This window comes from Lissotriton helveticus, chromosome 5_1 (genome assembly GCF_964261635.1).
Source record: "Lissotriton helveticus chromosome 5_1, aLisHel1.1, whole genome shotgun sequence".
Lineage (NCBI taxonomy): Eukaryota > Metazoa > Chordata > Amphibia > Caudata > Salamandridae > Lissotriton > Lissotriton helveticus.
Window position 1 is genome coordinate 2,031,314,588 of NC_136065.1, and position 8,584 is coordinate 2,031,323,171.

General features: G+C 50.1%; 1 protein-coding gene, 1 long non-coding RNA gene and 1 pseudogene across 2 annotated transcripts in view; 2 read left to right on the plus strand and 1 right to left on the minus strand.

The window, feature by feature from the left end:
• LOC144756209 (E3 ubiquitin-protein ligase TRIM39-like) overlaps positions 1-8,584 on the plus strand; it is a 393,646-nt gene that overhangs the window by 107,613 nt on the left and 277,449 nt on the right. The window lies entirely within an intron of this gene.
• LOC144757140 (18S ribosomal RNA) lies at positions 1,028-2,764 on the plus strand (annotated as a pseudogene).
• Positions 7,535-8,584, minus strand: part of LOC144756210 (uncharacterized) — a 111,535-nt gene continuing 110,485 nt past the window's right edge. Inside the window, exon 3 of the long non-coding RNA XR_013595100.1 lies at positions 7,535-7,734. This is a non-coding gene — a long non-coding RNA (uncharacterized LOC144756210). The remainder of the gene's footprint in view (positions 7,735-8,584) is intronic.

An 8,584-nucleotide genomic window follows, 5' to 3' on the forward strand; every position in this document is an offset into this window, starting at 1 on the left:
TAGTCACACCTATCCCCTCGGCCATCTGGTCGCACTCAATGCTTTCCTATGGGACAACCAGATGGCCCGGCTTCCCTAGAAGTCCCGATGAGGGCTCATTTGCCTTCCCGATCTGAGCGAGGGCTCCAGGCGGTCGTATACTTTCGCGCCTTGGGTCCCCTCTGTCACCTTGGGTGCACGGATTACAAGAAATGCGGGTAATTTTCCTCCGGATTACTAGGGTGAGGGTCATTCAGACCTCTGTGAGGCCCGGCGATTCCGAAACAGGGAAAGGCAGAACGCAGGCCTGCCCACCGGGGCCCCCTGGGGCCCGGGTATGCACTTGCCTCTCAGCCCCTTCCTGATGGTTCTTTCCTCCGAGCCTGCTCGCCATGGGAGCAGGCAAGGACGCAAAGCCGGCATCCCTCGCGCAGGGCAGCCTGCCAGGGGCAGCCCCGGCTGTACTCCGATCGATTGGGCACTCTGTCTGTTTAGGGATGGACTGCTTGTCCAGCCTTGGCTGTTGTTTCAAGCAAAGAGTTTCCACCCCGCATGGACTGTCCGATTCAAGGGCCTGCCGCCTGGCGGAAGGCCCTTCACCCTACCCAGCAGAGCGAAGTCCGAGCGGCCCCGGCAGCTCATGCCCCCCAGTGGTCTGGTCTGACCTAAGCGGAAAGGGCCGGGTGGCGCCAGGCCCTTGGATGCTGCTGCCCAGCAGGTCCGTAGGCCCCGTGTGCCAAGCCAGTACTCCTCTCCGCCCCAGCACATTTCCACAGCAACCCAGAACGACCGTTCCGAGGGGTGTCGCCGCCGCCAGGCTACGCCACACCTATGTCTCGCTCAGGCAGTGCCTCCGCCCGCCTCTCCCTCCCGGGTGAGACTGTTGGGCCCGCTGGAGCCCATGCGACCGCACCTCTCCACACCCCTCCTGTCCAGACAGGGGGGGGGGGGGGCTCATTCCCCTGGCAGGCTCCCGAGAGGGAGGGATGCGCGAAGGTTGCCGGTCGGGGAGATGGGTACGCGGCCCCACCCCATCAGCAGGTGCGGCTACCTGGTTGATCCTACCAGAAGCATATGCTGGTCTTAAAGATTAAGCCATGCATGTGTAAGTACACACGGCCGGTACAGATAAACTGCAAATGGCTCATTAAATCAGTTATAGTCCCTTTGATTGCTCCATCTGTTACTTGGATAACTGTGGTAATTCTAGAGCTAATACATGCTGACTAGCGTTGACCTCCCGGGATGTCTGCATTTATCAGTCCAAGACCAATCCGTGCTTGCCACGGCCGCTTTGGTGACTCTAGATAACCTCGGGCCGATCGCACGTCCCCGTGACGGCAACAATACATTCGGATGTCTGCCCTATCAACTTTCGATGGTACTTTCTGTGCCTACCATGGTGACCACGGGTAACAGGGAATCAGGGTTCGATTCCGGAGAGGGAGCATGAGAAACTACTACCACATCCAAGGAAGGCAGCAGGCGCGCAAATTACCCACTCATACACTTTTAAATCCTTTAACAAGGATCCATTGGAGGGCAAGTCTGGTGCCAACAGCTGCGGTAATTCCAGCTCCAATAGCGTTTATTAAAGTTACTGCAGTTGAAAAGCTCGTAGTTCAATCTTGGGATTGAGCTTGCGGTCCGCCATGAGGTGAGCTACCGCCTGTCCCAGCCCCTGCCCCCTTGATGCTTTTGACTGAATGTCCTGGGGGTCCGAAGCATTTACTTTGAAAAAAAAAGTGTGTTCAAAGCAGGGCTGTCGCCTGAATTCTTCAGTTAGGAATAATGGAATAGGACTCCGGTTCTATTTTGATGGTTTTCGCAACTGGGGCCATGATTAAGAGAGACGGCCAGGGGCATTTGTATTGTGCCGCTAGAGGTGAAATTCATGGACCGGGGCAAGACGAACCAAAGCAAAAGCATTTGCCAAGCATGTTTTCATTAATCAAGAACGAAAGTCGGAGGTTCGAAGACTATCCGATACCATCATAGTCCCGACCATAAACAATGCCGAGTAGCAATCCGGCGGCGTTATTCCCATGACCCGCCGAGCAGCTTCCGGGAAACCAAAGTCTTTGGGTTCAAGGGGGAGTATGGTTGCAAAGCTGAAACTTAAAGGAATTGATGGAAGGGCACCACCAGCAGTGGAGTCTGCGGCTTAATTTGACTCAACACTGGAAACCTCGCCCAGACACGGAAAGGATTGACAGATGGCTCGCTCTTTCTCGATTCTCTGGGTGATGGTGCATGGCCGTTCTTAGTTGGTTGAGTGATTTGTCTGGTTAATTCCGATAACGAACGAGACTCACCATGCTAACTAGTTACGCGACCCCCCAGCGGTCGGCATCCAACTACTTAGAGGGATTAGTGACATTCAGCCACAAGAGATCGAGCAATAACAGGTCTGTGATGCCCTTAGATGTCCCGGACTGCACACGCGCTACACTGAACTGATCAGCGTGTGTCTACCCTTTGCCAACAGGTGCGTAACGCGCTGAACCCAGTTTGTGAGAGAGATTGGAGATGGCAATTATTTCCCATGAACGAGGAATTCCCAGTAAGTGCGGGTCATAAGCTCACGTTGATTAAGTCCCTGCCCTTTGTACACACCGCCCGTTGCTACTACCGATTGGATGGTTTAGTGAGGTCTTCGGATCGGCCCTGCTGGGGTCGGCAACTGCCCTGGTGGAGCACCGAGAAGACAATCAAACTTTACTATCTAGAGGAAGTAAAAGTCGTAACAAGGTTTCAGTATGGGGCACCTGTGGAAGGATCATTAACGGCGGTGCGGCCTGAGCGACTGACTGCACCAGCCCAAAGCCCTCGGATGCCTCCTGCAAGCACACACCGTAGACACAGGGCCCGGCCCAGGCCTGGCGTGCCCCGGCCGGCGAAGGGGTCTGTGGCTGCATGGGGCACTTGGGTGAGGACCAGGCCTTCGGCGGGCCTCTATCACCAGGGAGGACCCGACTGACACGCAAGGGAAAGGGGGCGGCCCCCGTCTCCGGCGGAGGTTGTTAAAGCCCCTCTGGCAGCAGCTTCACCGTGTCCGCAGGGCAGAGGGAGATTCGACCGCCTCCGCGCCCTCCCCCGGGCACACCTTCCAGGTCGCCCCTTGAAAATCCTGGGGAGATGGTGTAAATCTCGCGCCGGGCCGTACCCATATCCGCAGCAGGTCTCCAAGGTGAACAGCCTCCGGCATGTTGGAACAATGTAGGTAATGGAAGTGGGCAGGTCAGATCCGTAACTCTGGGATAAGGATTGCTCCAAGGGCTGGGGTGGTCTGGCTGGTAGGCGAAGCAGGGCTGGGTGCGCGCCGCGGCTGGACGAGGCCCCTCCCTCCGGGCGGAGGCAACTCTGGATGCGAGCCGGGCCCGTCCTGTGGATCGCCCTAGCTGCAGCGGACTCCTCTCCCTGTGCCCCCACCCATGGGGCGTGGGGCTGGCTTTCTGCCTCGGCCGACAGCTAGCAGCTGACTTAGAACTGGTGCGGACCAGGGGAATCTAACTATTTAATTAAAACAAAGCATCGCGAAGGCCCGAGGTGGTTGTTGACGCGATGGGATTTCTGCCAAGTGCCCTGAATGTCAAAGCGAAGAAATTCAATGAAGCGCTGTCACGGCGGAAGTAACAATGACTCTCTTAACAGCATTGCATGCTATTATGCCAAATGTAAAGGAAGACCTCAAAAAGGAGAGCTGCCATTCCTGTGCAGCTTCTGTGACCTCCGATTTGGAACAAAGATTGGTGTTTCACAACATGCTCGGCATGCGCATCCCAAGAGCGCAAAATGAGGCTAAATTAGCAGCTCTAGCCAGCAGCAAACTGTCAAAATGATGGTCACAGGAAGAAATATCCTATTAGCCTAATTGGAAAAAGTGTATGAAAACAAGAGAAATATGAATGCGCTAATTGTTCCACATTTTGACAATAAAATCAGGCAACAAATTTAAAAAAAGAGATAAAAGAGATTATAGCAAAAAATCGGCAAAAGATGTACTGCAAGCATCAAATGTTTCTGAAAATTACTTGCGATGAACCGGAGGTTACTGTGGAAGTAACAACAGAAAAGCGCAGAGACTTTATCAATCGCAAACATGTGCAAAAAATCAAGACCTTTGAGTTGGAAGATAGTCAGAGAAATCGAGAAGTACACCCAAAACGTAGAGCAACACGATGCTGCTATGGATCTGATGGGTGAGATAGTGACTTATATCTCAGAAAACCCCACTGATATAAATCCTGTACCAGCAAGTGAACCAGCAAAGGAACTAGATAATGAGCCTATGAACTCTGCTCAAGATGAGCACCAGAATGCCTCAATGCCTTGAAAGCAAGATAACAAAAAAAACAAGAAAAACGGAAGGCTTAATCGGACACACAAGAAAAATTATGCAAAAGCAAAGGGCAGCTATAAAGAATACCAGGCAATGTTTAAAAAAGACAAAAAAGAAAATTGTCAGAATTATCACTGATGGGGCAAAATCTGCCACTTGTCAAATCAGTGCTGATGAAAGTTTTCAAAACTACAAAAGCATAATTGAAAAAAAACAAGAAAAACCCTAAATTCATGCCGCTTGATCGGATACCGGATGAATGGGAAGTTAGAAATTTATGTAAAGAAATGACACTGCTCAAAATAAATAATGCCTTTGAGGACTCCGATTTAAAGAAAGCAGTGGGGCCTGATAAGATTGGTCTGAATGACTTGTATAAAGTGCACAGCAGGCAACCAAGACTGCTGCCCAGAATGTTATCGTCTTGGTTATCGATGAGAAGAGTACTAGAAAGTATCAAAAAGAACCAGTGTTAGAACTGGGGGTCTCAAGTTGGCTGGGGTAGGTATCCCTGTCCAAATAGGGACCCTTGTTTCTAGTCAGGGTAAGGAGGAAACCCTCTAAGATAACCCCTGCTCACCCTCTAGGTAGCTTGGCACGAGCAGTCGGGGCTATCCAAAGGCAATGTGTAAAGTATTTGTACCAATACTCACAGTAACACAGTGAAAACACCACAAACTGACTCCACAACAGTTTAGAAAAATAAAGGTTTTTAATCTAAACTACACAAGACCAAAACGACAAAAATCCAACATACACAGTTCAAGAATATGGTTGCAAAAGAGTTCTTAATGTTAGCAATAACTTAATCCAAAGTTGCATCACGTTTTAGCCACAGTACCTTTGTTAGCGATAAAAAGTTCCAAGCTCATAAGCTGTTGCGGTGAAAAACAAGCGATGCGTTGCTCCTGAGACCCTGGGGAGGCGTTAGCGACAGCCCCGCTGCAGCAGCGAGCGTGATGCGACGAATTCGGTCTGTATGGGGAGGAAGGCCACTTGTATGGATTCCGGTGCGTAGGTTCTGTAGGAAGTTTTCTCCCGCAAAGGCACGATGCGACGATTCTCGGGTGTTGCGAGTATCTCCGGGGCGACGGTGCGCGGTCCAGCGGCGATCCTTCTCTCGCAGCTCCTCGTTGCGATGGCTCTGCGACGATTCTCGCATCGACATGGTGCGATGGTTTCACCAAGCAGCAGAAGGCTCTGCGACGATGTTCGCAGCGGCGAAAAACTTCCCGCTAGCGAACAATGCGGCGTCTTTGGGCAGCGCGGCAGGCGCTGCGACGATCTCTATCTTCGTAGCGGCGGGAATTTTCACGCTCGGCCGGGTTTGCGATAGATTTTCTGTAGCAAAGTCTTTAAAAGTGTGATTTCCAGCTCCCCTCCACAGGTACAACTTCCAGAGGCACCACACATGGGCCAAGCTCTCCAGGAAGGACAGAGCTCTCAGCAGAGCTCAGGGAAGCTGGGGGTGAAGTCCTTTTGTTCCTGGGACTTCAAAAACAGGGAGCCAGATCTTCTCAGGCCCTTGGAGATTCCTTCAAGACGGGGGACACAGCACAACAGCAAAGTCCTTCCCCTCTCCTTGGCAGCAAAGCAACAGCAGGTCAGTCCAGCAGAGCAACAGCAGGACAGTCTTCCTTCTTCAGATTCAGCTTTCTCCTTGGCAGAGGTTCCTTCTTGATTCCAGGATGATCTAATGTTCTGTTGTCAGGGGTCCTGTACTTATACCCCTAAAAGTATTTGTTCCCTTTGTGCAGGAGGGCTCTGAGCCCGGTCTGAACCAGTTCTGGGTGTTCCTTGAGCACTTTGTTTTTCTGGCTTCTCCTTTCCTTTCAGAGTGAGGGGCAGGGTCGTCGGCCGCCCAGCAGGAGGTGGAGCCAGCATTGTGGAAGGCAGGCACAGCCCTATTCAGGCCCAGGTGCTATCTCCTCCCACCACTCAAGTTGCAAATGCAGTCATTCAGCCTAGGACTGACTCAGCCAGCCTCCTGGGGAATCCCCAGCCCCTGTCACTCTCAAACCAGACAGTCAATCCACAAACAGGCCAAGGCACATAGAAAGGTCAGACAAGAGAACAGCAACTTTCTGAAAGTGCTGTTCTCAAACACAGGAGTTAAAAACCACCTTTTCTAAAAGATGTTATTAAATTTCAGTTCAGGGATACCAGACTTTTATGTCCTATCTCGCTCCTATGGAAAGATATGCTGGTAGCCACTGTAGCCAGCATCCCCCATGATAGCCTATGAAGCAAGATAGCCTTGCAGCAGTGAAAAACGAAAATGGCTCTAATTCACTACCAGAGCATGTCACCTGCACACGTACATGCTCTACCTTTCACATACACTGCACCCTGCCCAGGGGGGGTACCCTGGGCCTTCCGTAGTGGTGACCAATGTGCACAAAAAGGGAAGGGTTAGGCCTGGTCAGTGGGGACACTGACCAGGCGGACATGGCAGTTCACAGACTGCACACAGGTACCGCGGTGGCAGGCCTGAGACACCATTTTAGGGCTACTCATGTGGGTGGCACAATCAGTGCTGCAGGCCCACTAGTAGCATTTGTCATCACCAGCCCTGGCACACCCAGTGCACTTTACTAGGGACTTCATGGTAATACAAATATGCCAATCATGTATATCCAATCATAATAACAATTTACACAGGGAGCACTTCCACTCTGACACTGATCAGCAGTGGCAGAGTGTCCAAAGCATCTAAACCAGCAAAAACGAAATCCAGCACAGCATCAAAAATACAGGAGGTAGAGGCAAAAAGATAGTGGGAAACCACGCCAAAGATGCCAAGTCTAACAACCAATCAATATTTATACCCAAGAATGTACCGATTTAGTGAACTTAAAAAAAAATCAGTAATTGGCGTCCACTTACCTTGGTACTGTATTCATGAAGTTATTCACAAAAATATTAACTAAAAGACTAATTTTTGTTGAATTGAATACGAGACAAGGCTTCCTGAAATTGAGAGGTTGTCTCGAGAATCTGACTCTTCTGCAAAATATCATAAGCGGCATGAAAAAACAGTCACTCTTTAGCAGTAGTGTTCATAGATATCCCAAAAGCCTTCGACTCTGCCAGCAATGGTTACATTATACAGTGTCTCGCACGGCACAGAGTTCCATCATACATCAGAGACATAATAAAAGACTTATAAATTTTTCAAGGAAAAGAACAACGAAGCAACCCCTAAAATAACAATGAAATCTGGGGTTAAACAAGGTGACTCTTTATCCCCACTTTTATTTAACATTGCCATAAATCCTCTGCTCTGTGATCTTCAGAAAAATGGCAAGGGCTTCACATTCGGATCAGATGGTCTTATTGAGCAAATCCCCGCTCTCGCATTTGCCGATGACATCGCAGTACTCGTCAGCACCAGGGAAGGAATGAGTACAAATCTGAAAATCATTGAAAAGTTCAGTAAAACAACAGGATTACAACTTAATATGAAATAGGCACATGGATTCTATATCAGTCACCATAAAGATAAAATCCTGATTAACTGTAAACCATGGCAGTATGAGAGAGAACATATTGAAAACGTTCATCCAGGAGAAAGTGAGAGATACCTATGATTGAACTTTGATCCACACACTGGCCATACAAGCAACAACAAAATTAATCGGGTTCTTGTTAATTGGCTCAAAAACTTGGTGTTTGATTGTGCATGTCTGTGCACGTGATGGTGTGTGCACGCTGGATTTGTTATTTTCTGGCGGCCGCTGTCCTGGATATTGACTTTAGATGCCTGACCTTAGGATGGCCACCAGTGTACCGTACAGTCCCCTGCCTGACCCCAAGATGGCTTCCATAGTGGACCCCTACACGTTGTTTTACTTCCCTGGGACAACAATTGGACATTGACCAGACCTTGAACCTATCCCCTAACTTGCCTACACATCAGGACTTGGAACCTGCGGAACGTACCCCAGACTGTGGCGAACTAGCGATTTGGCTAATGCCCTGTGGAGCTACCATATAGCGAAAGAGGAGATGGGTTGTGGACTCCCCCTCCCTGCCGTCACCTACCCAGCCGGACCTTGGGCACATTTTCCCCTAGTCTCTATGTCCTATCTTCCTCCTGCCCCTTTACCCTATCCTCTTACCTTACTTGCTCCATTCACCTTGTCCCCTATGTTCTTTAAATGCTTTTCTTGATACTTATGTAACTTTTATCTGATGTAAATTGCAACACTATCATCCCTCATGTAAAGCGCTCTGATTCCATCTGGTCTAGCCAGTGCTATA